We start from the raw sequence: 14,269 nt of genomic DNA, 5'->3' as shown, positions 1-14,269 counted from the left end.
AAAAGACATACGAGATGTAATATGCCCTAATACCCTAATGTGAAAGGCCTAACCTCCTACCTAAAGGAGAGCAGGGTTTGTTAAACCTAATCTGCCAATGCCATGTCCATGAGAGGAGCCCCCAACCCTCGTTACCTTGGAATGAGGTCTCTATCTCAGACTCCGCAGGGACACGAAGACTGGGTCAGCGTCAAGACAACTGCAGCATCGATATCAGCGATGGCGGTGATGCCCTCTGGTCGAGATCCCTCTGATTATCTGTCTAAGGTGTGATATATTTATACAGATCTTCAAGGACCCCAGATGTAGGTGTGTTCCCAAACAATAGATAACAGACATGCTTGGGACGACAATTAATATAAACAATCCCTCGAAAGTATGGAGAGGGAAAATCCCTAAGTGTGAACACCTACTGTTTGTTTGTCTTTGGTGCTTGTTCTTGACGCCTTAGCGAGGTGACACTGATAATGTAACTCATAACAAGTGGCCTAACTCTAAACAAGGCAGCCATTTTAGAAGAAATAAATAATTAAGGTGGTCATTACAACCCAGGCGGTCGGTGTTAAAGCGGCGGTAAGACCGCCAACAGGCCGGCGGTAAAAAAAATTGGAATTACGACCGTGGCGGAAACCGCCAACAAAGACAACCACTTTAACACTCCGACCGCCACGGCGGAACAAACAAACAGCGCGGCTGTCACCGGCAGCAGACAGGCGGAAGACAATGTACCGCCCACACAATTATGACAGGCCAATCCACCACCTTTTGCGGGGCGGATTCACTGCGGATAAAAACACAGCGGAAACAGGAATCCCGAAGGGAAAACGCTCACCTCTACACACTCCATGAGGAACGAGGACGCCATGGAACCAGAGCTCCACATTTTCCCAGCCTTTATCTTCTTGCTCCTCTACCAGGAGCACGAACGCCGGCGGTGAAGACCACGGTGAGTACTGCACCTACGACACAGGGGAGGGGGGAGGCAAAAAACAGGGAGACACACAACCAACACCCCCACCCTCACCCACAACAACACACAAACAATGCATATCAATACATCACAGTTACACCCCCTAAAGCCCCCGGAAGAATGCAAAGACAATAGAAAATGAGTGTAACCTTTGTAATATATGAAAAGCAAGTAGGCAGAAATATATATATACACCATGTACATAATATAAACCAAGCATAGTAGTCCAGGTAGTGTTCTAAGAAAGTCCGTGGAACACTGGGACCACACGGTATGGGCAAGGCCCACACAAGATCCCCGACCATGACGGAGAGAACACTGCAGGGGCATCAGACAGCAACTAAACAGGCACCTCAGGGGGAGGGAAAGGGGGGGCACCTCAGCCAGATGAGTGCACAACGCCAAATCCACGAGGGGGCCACATGCCCACTCTTCAATCCTGGGGAGTGCAAAGCCACAGTCTCTCAAGTCTCTACAGTGGATGGTTTGCCCACTGTTCCATCCTGGGGAGTGCAAAGCCACAGTCTCTCAAGTCTCACAAGTGGGTGGGTTGCCCACTGTTCCATCCTGGGGAGTGCAAAGCCACAGTCTCTCAAGTCTCTACAGTGGGTGGGTTGCCCACTGTTCAATCCTGGGGAGTGCAAAGCCACAGTCTCTCAAGTCTCTACAGTGGGTGGGTTGCCCACTGTTCAATCCTGGGGAGTGCAAAGCCACAGTCTCTCAAGTCTCACAAGTGGGTGGATTGCCTACTGTTCCATCCTGGGGAGTGCAAAGGCACAGTCTCTCAAGTCTCACAAGAGGGTGGGTTGCCCACTGTTCCATCCTGGTGAGTGCAAAGCCACAGTCTCTCAAGTGGATGCCTTCTCCACTGGTTCTGGAGGGGGCTTTGTGCCCAGAGTGCTTCATCCTGCTAAGGACAGAGGGAGTGGATGCCTTTCTCCACTGGTTCTGGAGGGGGCTTTGTGCCCAGAGTGCTTCATCCTGCTAAGGACAGAGGGAGTGGATGTATCTCTCCACTGGTTCTGGAGGGGGCTTTGTGCACAGTGTGCTTCATCCTGCTAAGGACAGAGGGAGTGGATGTATCTCTCCACTGGTTTTGGAGGGGGCTTTGTGACCTTAGTGCTTCATTCACCCCGTGATGGACTCAGTTGCGTCAGTGCACTTGCTGCTCATGGGCCAGCGGTGCTTGAGATGGCGGTGCCCTGTGCAGCGGTGCTTGAGATGGCGGTCTCCATTGCAGGGTCTCAGCTGCTGGCGGTCCTTCATGGCCCAACGGGGCCTTTGCTGGCGGTCCTTCATGGCCCAACGGGGCCTTTGCTGGTGGTCCTTCATGGCCCAACGGAGCTTTTGCTGGTGGTCGTTCATGGCCCAACGGGGCCTTTGCTGGCGGTCCTTCATGGCCCAACGGGGCTTTTGCTGGCGGTCCTTCATGGCCCAATGGGGCTTTTGCTGGCGGTCCTTCATGGCCCAACGGGGCTTGTGCTGGCGGTCCTTCATGGCCCAACGGGGTCTTTGTTGGTGGTCCTTCATGGCCCAACAGGGCTTTTGCTGGCGGTCCTTCATGGCCCAATAGGGCTTGTGCTGGCTGTCCTTCATGGCCCAACGGGGCTTGTGCTGGCGGTCCTTCATGGCCCAACAGGGCCTTTGCTGGCGGTCCTTCATGGCCCAACGGGGCTTGTGCTGGCGGTCTTGTCCTGGGCAGCTGGGCTTGTGCTGGCGGTCTTGTCCTGGGCAGCTGGGCTGGTGCTGGCGGTCTTGTCCTGGGCAGCTGAGCTGGTGCTGGCGGTGGCCTCCTGGGCAGCTGGGCTGGTGCTGGCGGTGGCCTCCTGGGCAGCGGGGATGATGGCGGTTTTCTCCGCCGTGCTGATCTTCCCAGACTTGCCGGGTTTCTTGTGGCCCTTCCCCACCTTGGAAGGTGTCACAGCTGACTCCACACTCCAACCGGGACCCCTGGGAGCGGCTTTGGTGGCTGGAGTCTTCCCCCTCTCCCGCCGGGCACTGGCCAGCTTCTGATGCTTCACAGGTGGGGGACTTTCTGTGCTGTGGCTCCGTGACACACTGGCTGCCCTTGTGGCCGGTGCACTCCAGATTCCGGTGACTACAGGCACCACAGGTCCCAGAGAGGTTGTGGCTGAGGTGCTAGTTCGGGACCTATGAGACGGACGGGGTGGGGGAGGTGAGGGAAAGAGGTCAATGCTGGCCAGGAAAAGTTTCTTAGGAATACTGGGACGGGTAGCTGGAGGGGGTTTGGGAGTGGAGGAAGAGGTGGTGGTTGTAGGAGGTGTACGTTTGGTGACTTTGGGTGAAGGTGCATGCGCTAGAGGCTGTCGTGAGGTGGATGGCTGTTGGGTGGGTGTGTGTCTGCGTTTGTGCATCTTGGGAGGGGGCGTCACAGACACACTGGGAGAGGACACAGGGGATGTGTGAATGGTAGTGGGGGTGGTGACTGCACGTGAGCGAGGTGTGGTGGTGGGTGTGCTCCATCTTCCATCACTATGCTCACGGCTGCGAAGGCTGCCGAGTATGGACGTTTAGTACCTACAGCCGGTTGTGCTGAACCATCAGTGTATATGACAGTATGGTAGTTGTTTAGTGGCAAAATATGTAGAGGAGCGGGGTACTCTTGTTCGTAACGAAGAAATTCTTGTGTCTGAAGTTTTGGATCAAAAATGTAATCGACATCAGTGGCGGTCAATGCAACGTAGATGTAATTCTTTAGCATTGGGAACGCTTGCTTTGGTGACAGCCTCTAGAGCTGGTACCGGGGAGGCAACAATAATACTTTTCCCCTGGGCAAGTGGCCCCTCTTTTATGACGGCCATCTGAACTGCCGTAAGAATCTTTTCTGTAGGGGCAAAACGCTGTTCAGCATTGGAGTATAAATGTGATTTATATGCTATGGGTACAGTGTCATCCTCATTAAAGGTGACATAAGTACATCCAATGGCACCAGCAATTATTCTGATGACCACATTTATTTTATTGTCACGTGTGTGCAAGTGTTTAGCTTCTAGCATGTCCCGTTGCATTTCCCTAAGGATGTGCGTGTGTTCAATTGGCCAGTGTCTGCTAGAAAATTTGGGCTGAACCAAGTCATGAAGTGGCTTGATCTGTTGTGAATAATCTGGAATGTATGTTCTGCCAAAATTAAAGAAACCTAGTAATGACTGGAGTTTCTTTAGCGAGTTAGGAGGGTGCAGTTGAGCACATTTTTCTAGAAAGTGCGGGACAGGCTCTTTCCCTCGTTTGATAGCTCATATCCCAGGAATAATACACTAATAAAGGCTATCTTGCTCTTTTTTAAATTGAATTTGTGAACAAGATCTGCAAATCCCAAAATGATCCGATCGACCCTCGCAAGATGAATGTCGAGGACATCGTCTGTGAGATATATGTCATCCACATAGGATAACTCCTCGGAATCGATATTGTGTAGTATTGACGTCACACGGGCTGAAAATAGCCCTGGGCTATTCTTATAGCCTTGAGGTATACGACAAAAGCGTTTCTGAGAGCCAAATGAGAATGCGCTCAGGTCCTGACTTTCATGTGCTAAATTCTGGCAGAAGAATCCATTAGAAATGTCCAATGTTGTTTTATATTTTTTACGCACTATGTTATTTATTAGTGCCGTACTGAGTGAATTCTGTATAGCATATGTACGTGTATGACTATTTAAGTGTCTATAAACAATGACTATTCTATATGAATGGTCCGGCTTTGCAATGGGGAATAACGGATTATTCATTGCAGATGTACAGGGCTCAATCACTCCCTGGTACTCAAGTTGGGCGAGTATTTCCCTCACCAGAGCTTTCGCTTCAGGTTTGACAGGATATTGTGGCAGCGGTTGGGGTGTAGACCTAACGGGAATAACATGACAAGGAGACTCCTTGTCCCAACCTACATGATTGTAGTATAACGCAGGTGCTTGCGCTGAAGCCCATTCAGAAGCATAGGCTTCTTTGTCTGCTTCCGGAACAAGATCGGAGAAAGAAGGCAAAATTACATCTTACCCATGCGGGAGCTTGCGGATTTGTTCAGGTGGCCAGTCTCTTTCGGCCAATAGGATATCACTAGTAAGTTCATCCCAAAATATCACACTAATAATGCGCTCCACGTCTCCCTCTATCTGAATTTTTAAATCATAATCCCTATCGGGGGGAGTACGCGGCCATCCGCTGTTTCAACTGCGATAAAATCACTAGTTGCTGTTGCATCCAGATGATCTTTCAGACTCTGGCGACATATCGTGACCTCTGCCGCGCTGTCTAACAGAGTCACTGCCCACGTCTTGTTCTTCAACAGTGTTCTCAAGTATACTGGCATTCTTAGCTGTCAGTGCTGCCACCTTCTTCTTTATAAACTCTGTCTTTTGCTGAGGAGTCTTTTCTCCTTTTTTTTAATGGTAGACTGCGAAGAGTCTTTCTTTTCTTTCACGTATTCAGGACGTTGATCTTGATGGCCCCCTCTCTTGCTACATCTATCTGGTGCTTCCTGAAAGGAACAAGAGGGACGTGAATCAGTATATCTGTCTGGAGTTTTAATATTCTCCCTATTTCTGAGATTATGGGCCTCATTATGACCCTGGCGGGCGGCGGAGGCCGCCCGCCAGGATCCCGCCCTCCAAATTACCGCGCCGCGGTCAAAAGACCGCGGCGGGTATTACGAGTTTTCCCCTGGGCTGGCGGGCGGTTCCAGTTAAACCGCCCGCCAGCCCAGGGGAAAACGACCTTCCCACGAGGATGCCGGCTCGTAATCGAGCCGGCGGAGTGGGAAGGTGCGACGGGTGCTACTGCACCCGTCGCGTATTTCACTGTCTGCAAGGCAGACAGTGAAATACATTTTGGGGCCCTCTTACGGGGGCCCCTGCCGTGCCCATGCCATTGGCATGGGCACGGCAGGGGCCCCCAGGGGCCCCGCGACCCCCCCTACCGCCATCCTGTTCATGGCGGCTTTCCCGCCATGAACTGGATGGCGGTAGGGGGGGTCAGAATCCTCATGGCTGCGGAGCGCGCTCCGCAGCCATGGAGGATTCCAATGAGCAGCGGAAAGTCAGCGGGAGACCGCTGACTTTCCGCTTCTGACCGCGGCTGAACCGCCGCAGTCAGAATGCTCATTGGAGCACCGCCAGCCTGTCGGCGGTGCTCCCGTGGTCGGTGGCCCTGGCGACCACCGGCCGCCAGGGTCAGAATGACCCTCTATATCTCCTTTTGGAGTTCTCTGGGTGTGGAGAATCAGCTCTCTTATTTCTTCTTTCTTTGAAAACTTTTTGTTTGTCCCAGGGCTTCTTAGAGCCCTCTTGTGCCTGCTTTGTACCCTCCTTATGGGCGGTACCTTGTAATTCCAATTTCTTTGGTTTGGCTCCCAAACTATCCCGTCCTATACTGGTATAGGTATCGGAAATAATTTTCGGTGCCTGTCTCTCTTGTTCCTGGTGTGGAGTTTCCTGTATTGCCAGTGCTACTGCTTCCCCTTTAATGTTACTGAGTATTATCGAGAATACGGCGTCAAAGTTACGCATTAATTTCATCCCCAAATCTAGGGCTGGTGCAGCCCCATGCTCATTTTGTATTTGTTTTAACACTTCTGGTAAATTGGCAAGTGTCGGGGTACCATGTGTGGTAGTACATATGGCAGCGAAGACTGTACCCCATGTGGCACAGTCATCCACCAAGGGAACCATCCCAAAGGGCAAGCACATAGTAAGCAGTCCATGTTTTTCCTGTGGTCCCGTATGGGGAAACACAGCTTCCAGCTGATTAGTTTTCTGGGCAATCCAGAACGGTATTTTTTCCCGTTCTGCTGGTACTTTACCCATAATAGTATGTACTGTTTGCGTATTAATCCCAATAGCCAATTGATAACCACCAGGTGCTGGCGATGCTGGACGCGCTGGTGTTGTGTTTAATGTTCGCAGTACGAACTGAACTAATCATCTATATAATGTCACTAATTCATTATATAAATCTCGCAGATCTGCTAGTGGCATACTCTGTATGCCTGGGTGAGGTGTGTATGTGGCAAACATAGGCCATGTAGGTCCGTCGTTACTTAAGGGACCTAACCTCACTCTTTGTAGTACATGTGGTAGGGCGCCTTCAAACCAGTTCTGATTCTCTTAGTATGTGAGCGATATTTCATGATACTGGTATGCTCGGTACCGCTGAGGTACGTTCGCAATTTCATATGTGTGGAATGTATGTGTTCTTTGGTCAACCTCAGGAAAGGTGACCCAACAGTAAAATGTTTCTGTTTGCTATGCTTCATTAGCTTCTATTATAAGAGTAACATCCCCACCCTCATCTGTAAGGCCATGCATTAATAAATGTTGTGTTAGTGGTTGTCTAGCATTTTCAGGAATGTCAATGGCGTTGGCCATATTTGTTTAGAGAAATGGAACACCAAAAATGGGGAGTAAAGTCCTTTTATGAGTTCGAGCTCGAACAACCTACAGCGTAATCAGATGTTACCTTTTCAGCTGAGGAGGATTTTCCCAAAGACCCCGGATGTCTCCGAAGAACGGTACTTCGGGTACCTGTTGTCTGTGAGACAGTGATAGTCGGGGTATCTGTAAATTAGTGCCTAAACACCACCGTTGGTGGCGCCATGTCGGAGTTTGGACTCTTGCTCTACGCAAGATTGCTGGTTAAAGGATGACAGTACTTTTGTTTGTAGTCTACTACGTCTTTCCTACAACAAGTCGCAACTGTTGTCCCAACCTTACCGGCTCAATAGCAGCACCTCACCAGAAACACATTAATAAAAGGTGATTTGTAGCAGCCTTTACGCATAGACTCGAGAGTAAGACATCTCAGGGAGTGTCGTAGTTAAACGGAGATTACCCCTTTCTCACAGATGTATCATGTCTCATACAAACACAGGCAATGACAAAGATGCAGTAAAGTTTCAATAGTTTTTATTCGACATAACTGCAATTTGTGATAAGTTGCATGGGCTGCAATGACTAGGATAATGAATAATGCAAGTAACAGAATTGTGAAGACGAGAGTCATTATTACAAAGACCCCCACCATCTTGCAATGCATAGAAAAGACATACAAGATGTAATATGCCCTAATACCCTAATGTGAAAGGCCTAACCTACTACCTAAAGGAGAGCTGGGTTTGTTAAACCTAATTCGCCAATGCCATGTCCATGAGAGGAGCCCCCAACCCTCGTTACCTTGGAATGAGGTCTCTATCTCAGACTCCGCAGGGACACGAAGACTGGGTCAGCGTCAAGACGACTGCAGCATCGATATCAGCGATGGCGGCGATGCCCTCTGGTCGGAATCCCTCTGATTATCTGTCTAAGGTGTGATATATTTATACAGATCTTCAAGGACCCCTGATGTAGGTGTGTTCCCAAACAATAGATAACAGACATGCTTGGGACGGCAATTAATATAAACAATCCCTCGGAAGTATGGAGAGGGAAAATCCCTAAGTGTGAACACCTACTGTTTGTTTGTCTTTGGTGCTTGTTCTTGACGCCTTAGCGCGGTGACACTGATAATGTAACTCATAACAAGTGGCCTAACTCTAAACAAGGCAGCCATTTTAGAAGAAATAAATAGTTAAGGTGGTGATTACAACCCTGGCGGTCGGTGTTAAAGCGGCGGTAAGACCGCCAACAGGCCGGCGGAAAAAAAATTGGAATTACGACGGTGGCGGAAACCGCCAACAAAGACAGCCACTTTAACACTCCGACCGCCAGGGCGGTACAAACAAACAGCACGGCGGTCACCGCCAACAGACAGGCGGAAGACAATGTACCGCCCACACTATCATGACAGGTCAATCCGCCACCTTTTCTGGGGTGGATTCACCGCGGATAAAAACACGGCGGAAACAGGAATCCCGAAGGGAAAACGCTCACCTCTACACACTCCACGAGGAACGAGGACGCCATGGAACCAGAGCTCCACATTTTCCCAGCCTTTATCTTCTTGCTCCTCTACCAGGAGCACGAACGCCGGCGGCGAAGACCACGGTGAGTACTGCACCTACGACACAGGGAGGCAAAAAACAGGGAGACACACACGCAACACCCCCACCCTCACCCACAACAACACACAAACAATGCATATCAATACATCACAGTTACACCCCCCAAACCCCCTGGAAGAATGCAAAGACAATCGAAAATGAGTGTAACCATTGTAATATATGAAAAGCAAGTAGGCAGAAATATATATATACACCATGTACATAATATATACCAAGCATATTAGTCCAGGTAGTGTTCTAAGAAAGTCTGTGGAACACTGGGACCACACGGTATGGGCGAGGCCCACACAAGATCCCCGACCATGACGTTGAGAACACTGCAGGGGCATCAGACAGCAACTAAACAGGCACCTCAGGGCAAGGGAAAGGGGGGGCACCTCAGTCGGCCAAATCCACGAGGGGGCCACATGCCCACTGTTCAATCCTGGGGAGTGCAAAGCCACAGTCTGTGTCAGAGTCACCAGATCTTCGGGGTCTGTGCACGTTCCCAACACTTCCACCACAAGACAGCTCCAATACTCTGATTAGATTTATCACAGAGTCTAAGAGAGTCCAAGTGGGGAAAAGGGTATTAGGACGGGAACAGCTGGGAAGGAGACCTGTAGGAAGCAAAGGTTAAAACACAACATCAAAATTACATCTCATGAAATCAGTACCATGCTACAACTCTAAGCTTCGTCTTTTCCGAAAACAAAACATGAACAACCCTAGAATAGTCCTAAAACTGACTAGGCTTTAGATGACCGAATACCTGAGGAGGAAAATAGGAAAAGTTAAATAGGACTTTCAGATTCAAGTACTTTCTTTAGCATGAGAATCAGGAAACACTCTGAGCAATTTCTAAACAACCATATGAATCTCCTTTTAAGAATACATATCAGGAACACACAGCATTACATCTAGAACTCTGGTATTGTTGTGTTCTTCTCAGAAAAAACATTGGAAAGTGAATTGCGCACATTGCAGATTTTTATATGAGTGTTAAACACCATAAAGGATTGTGCACCATGAAATCACACAACGTAGATTCAAGGAATAAATCATGTGACGTGTCAACTTGAAATGCTACCAAGAAACTGTCTTAGAATGGTAGCGCACGGTAATTTACATTATTTATACACGAGGAAAGAATTGTGCGTCTTGCCGATTCAAATGCCACCATACAAATGCCAAGAAATGGTAGCGCACAATGAACAACATGAAAAGCACTAAGGGAAAAAATCGCGCGTCTTGTCGATTCAAATGCCACCATGCAAATGCCAAGAAATGGTAGCGCACAATGAATAACATGAAAAAACACTCAAGGAAAGAATCGCGCGTGTTGCCGATTCGAATGCCACCATATAAATGCCAGAAAATGGTAGCGCACAATGAACCACAAAATTAAATGCTCATGAAACGAGTTGCACGTCTTGCCAACTCGAAAAACATCATGTAAATGTCAGGAAATATCAGTGCGCAATGAACAACAATGTAATAACGAAGTCAAATCTTTATGGAATAAATTGCGCGTCCTCCCTATTTGCAAACCACCATACAAATGTCAAAAAAATGGCAGCGCACAAGTAATCTGTTATTCATTTAAGAATTTAAATCAAGAATATGAAAATTCTCAATTACGGTGTTGGGAAAATGTCCAAACACCGTCTTACCGCCTGGAAACAGTGATCACCAATGAGAGATGAGTGCAGAAGACTGGTAAATCCAAATAGGCAGCCGGGACAGGAGCTCAGGAAGAAGCTGCTGCTCTGCACCGGGACCTCTGAATAGTGAGCACTGGAAGTTGGGCTGACTCTCTTTTATAGAGTCTTGGCCCAGCCTAGAACCACGCCCAGGCATGTTGCAGGGAAAGTCTCTAGAAGGCCCTGGAAAGGGACCACAACCTAACACACTCTGAATGTCTGCAGCAATACATTGCAAATGTACAGTATTTATAAGCACCTTAAAAATGAATCTTTTGGATGGAATTCTGCAATGCAAAAGGTTAAACAATAACATATCATCACAATGCATAAATTACATTATCTTGCGAGTGTTGGGTTTTTGCATTCTAGATGCCCGTAGAGCGCGCACTGTCCTGGTGTTGACAGTCTGTCAAGTCTCTACAGTGGGTGGTTTGCCCACTGTTCCATCCTGGGGAGTGCAAAGCCACAGTCTCTCAAGTCTCACAAGTGGGTGGGTTGCCCACTGTTCCATCCTGGGGAGTGCAAAGCCACAGTCTCTCAAATCTCTACAGTGGGTGGGTTGCCCACTGTTCAATCCTGGGGAGTGCAAAGCCACAGTCTCTCAAGTCTCTACAGTGGGTGGGTTGCCCACTGTTCCATCCTGGGGAGAGCAAAGCCACAGTCTCTCAAGTCTCACAAGTGGGTGGGTTGCCCACTGTACCATCCTGGGGAGTGCAAAGCAACAGTCTCTCAAGTCTCACAAGTGGGTGGGTTGCCCACTGTTCCATCCTGGGGAGTGCAAAGCCACAGTCTCTCAAGTGGATGCCTTCTCCACTGGTTCTGGAGGGGGCTTTGTGCCCAGAGTGCTTCATCCTGCTAAGGACAGAGGGAGTGGATGCCTTTCTCCACTGGTTCTGGAGGGGGCATTGTGCCGAGAGTGCTTCATCCTGCTAAGGACAGAGGGAGTGGATGTATCTCTCCACTGGTTCTGGAGGGGGCTTTGTGCCCAGAGTGCTTCATTCACCCCGTGACGGACTCAGTTGTGTCAGTGCCCTTGCCGCTCATGGGCCAGCGGTGCTTGAGATGGCGGTGTCCTGTGCAGCGGTGCTTGAGATGGCGGTCTCCATTGCAGGGTCTCAGCTGCTGGCGGTCCTTCATGGCACAACGGGGCCTTTGCTGGTGGTCCTTCATGGCCCAACGGGGCCTTTGCCTTGCGGTCCTTCATGGCCCAATGGGGCTTTTGCTGGCGGTCCTTCATGGCCCAACGGGGCCTTTCCTGGCGGTCCTTCATGGCCCAACGGGGCTTTTGCTGGCGGTCCTTCATGGCCCAACGGGGCTTTTGCTGGTGGTCCTTCATGGCCCAATGGGGCTTGTGCTGGCGGTCCTTCATGGCCCAACGGGGCCTTTGCTGTTTGTCCTTCATGGCTCAACGGGGCTTTTGCTGGCGGTCCTTCATGGCCCAACGGGGCTTGTGCTGGCTGTCCTTCATGGCCCAACTGGGCCTTTGCTGGCGGTCCTTCATGGCCCAACGGGGCTTGTGCTGGCGGTCTTGTCCTGGGCAGCTGGGCTTGTGCTGGCTGTCTTGTCCTGGGCAGCTGGGCTGGTGCTGGCGGTCTTGTCCTGGGCAGCTGGGCTGGTGCTGGCGGTCCTGTCCTGGGCAGCTGGGCTGGTGCTGGCAGTGGCCTTGGGCAGCTGGGCTGGTGCTGGCGGTGGCCTCCTGGGCAGCTTGGCTGGTGCTGGTGGTGGCCTCCTGGGCAGCTGGGCTGGTGCTGGCGGTGGCCTCCTGGGCAGCGGGGATGATGGCGGTCTTCTCCGCTGTGCTGCTCTTCCCAGACTTGCCGGGTTTCTTGTGGCCCTTCCCCATCTTGGAAGGTGTCACAGCTGACTCCACAATCCCACTGGGACCCCTGGGAGCGGCTTTGGTGGCTGGAGTCTTCCCCCTCTCCCGCCGGGCACTGGCCAACTTCTGATGCTTCACAGGTGGGGGACTGTCTGTGCTGTGGCTCCGTGCCACACTGGCTGCCCTGGTGGCCGGTGCACTCCAGATTCCGGTGACTACAGGCACCACTGGTCCCGGAGCGGTTGTGGCTTAGGTGCTAGTTCAGGACTTATGAGATGGACGGGGTGGGGGAGGTGAGGGAAAGAGGTCAATGCTGGCCAGGAAAAGTTTCTTAGGAACACTGGGATGGGTAGCTGGAGGGGGTTTGGGAGTGGAGGAAGAGGTGGTGGTTGTAGGAGGTGTACGTTTGGTGACTTTGGGTGAAGGTGCATGCGCTGGAGGCTGTCGTGAGGTGGATGGCTGTTGGGTGGGTGTGTGCCTGCGTTTGTGCATCTTGGGAGGGGGCGTCACAGACACACTGGGAGAGGACACAGGGGATGTGTGAATGGTAGTGGGGGTGGTGACTGCACATGAGTGGGGTGTGGTGGTGGGTGTGCTGGAGATAGACGTAGTGGCTGTAGATGTAGTGCATGCAGGTGTGAGTGTATACGTCACTGGGAGGGAGGAGGGAGACGAGGAGGAGGGGTCACAGTGGAGGCAGTGGATGTTGGTGTGTCTGCATGTGTGTGATGCTTGCTTGAATGCCTGTGGGATGTGTGGTGCTTATGTTTGCCTGAGCTACCCTTGGGTGTTGAGGTGTGTGCATGTTGGTCTGTAGGTGTGCTTGGGATAGGCTGAGGTACAGGGGATTGGGTCGGGGTGGAGGAAGTTGGAGGGGGGAGGCTAGAGACAGGGACAATGGCTGCCATCAGTGCTGAGGCCAGAGTCTGAAAAGCTTGGTGAAGGGCCGCCTGACCAGAATGAATGCCCTCCAGGAATGCATTTGTTTGTTGCAACTGCCTCTCTACACCCTGGATGGCATTCAAAATGGTAGACTGCCCAACAGTGAGGGACCTGAGGAGGTCAATGGCCTCCTCACTGAGGGCAACAGGGGTGACTGGGGCAGGGCCTGAGGTGCCTGGGGCGAAGGTGATGCCCACCCTCCTGGGTGAGCGGGCACGGGGCAAAGGCTGAGGGGCTGCTGGGAGGGCGGTGCTGGTAGGGGAGGTGGCGGCTGTACCTGTAGATGCAAGGGGCACAGATGTTGCCGCCACCACAAGGGAGCTTCCATCAGAGGACGAGTCTGTGTCGCTGGTCTCAGCTCCTGTCCCCGCCGTGGAGCTCCCCTCGCCCTCCATCCCACTGGTGAATTCAGACTCTTTAGTGTCGCCCTCCAGGGCCATGTGGGATGCAGCTCCCTCGTGCTCCGGTGCCACTGCTCCTCCGCCTGATGATACTAATGCACACAAGAGCAGGGAGACAACAAAAAGGGGGGGGGGGAGACAGGAGAGAGACATGTTGAGTGCATGCATTACCGCTACCGTTGGCGGACACGACAGACACAGAAGCCCCCTGCACTATGCCGTGCTCTTGGGCTCCACTGTTCAATTCCTGGGAAATGGCTTACAAGGCTATGGACGACATCTGCACACATAGATGACAGAGGGGCATGACTAGGTGTACTTGGCACTCTACAGAGGTGGGCTGGGGTGCCACATGGCCTGCCGTACGGAGGGGCCTTGCCCACGGAACTCGCCCTGGCCTAGGGAAACCCACAGCCCACCTCCCCACCCAGACACCTCC

This window comes from Pleurodeles waltl, chromosome 9 (genome assembly GCF_031143425.1).
Source record: "Pleurodeles waltl isolate 20211129_DDA chromosome 9, aPleWal1.hap1.20221129, whole genome shotgun sequence".
Lineage (NCBI taxonomy): Eukaryota > Metazoa > Chordata > Amphibia > Caudata > Salamandridae > Pleurodeles > Pleurodeles waltl.
This window is presented reverse-complemented; position numbering follows the sequence as displayed.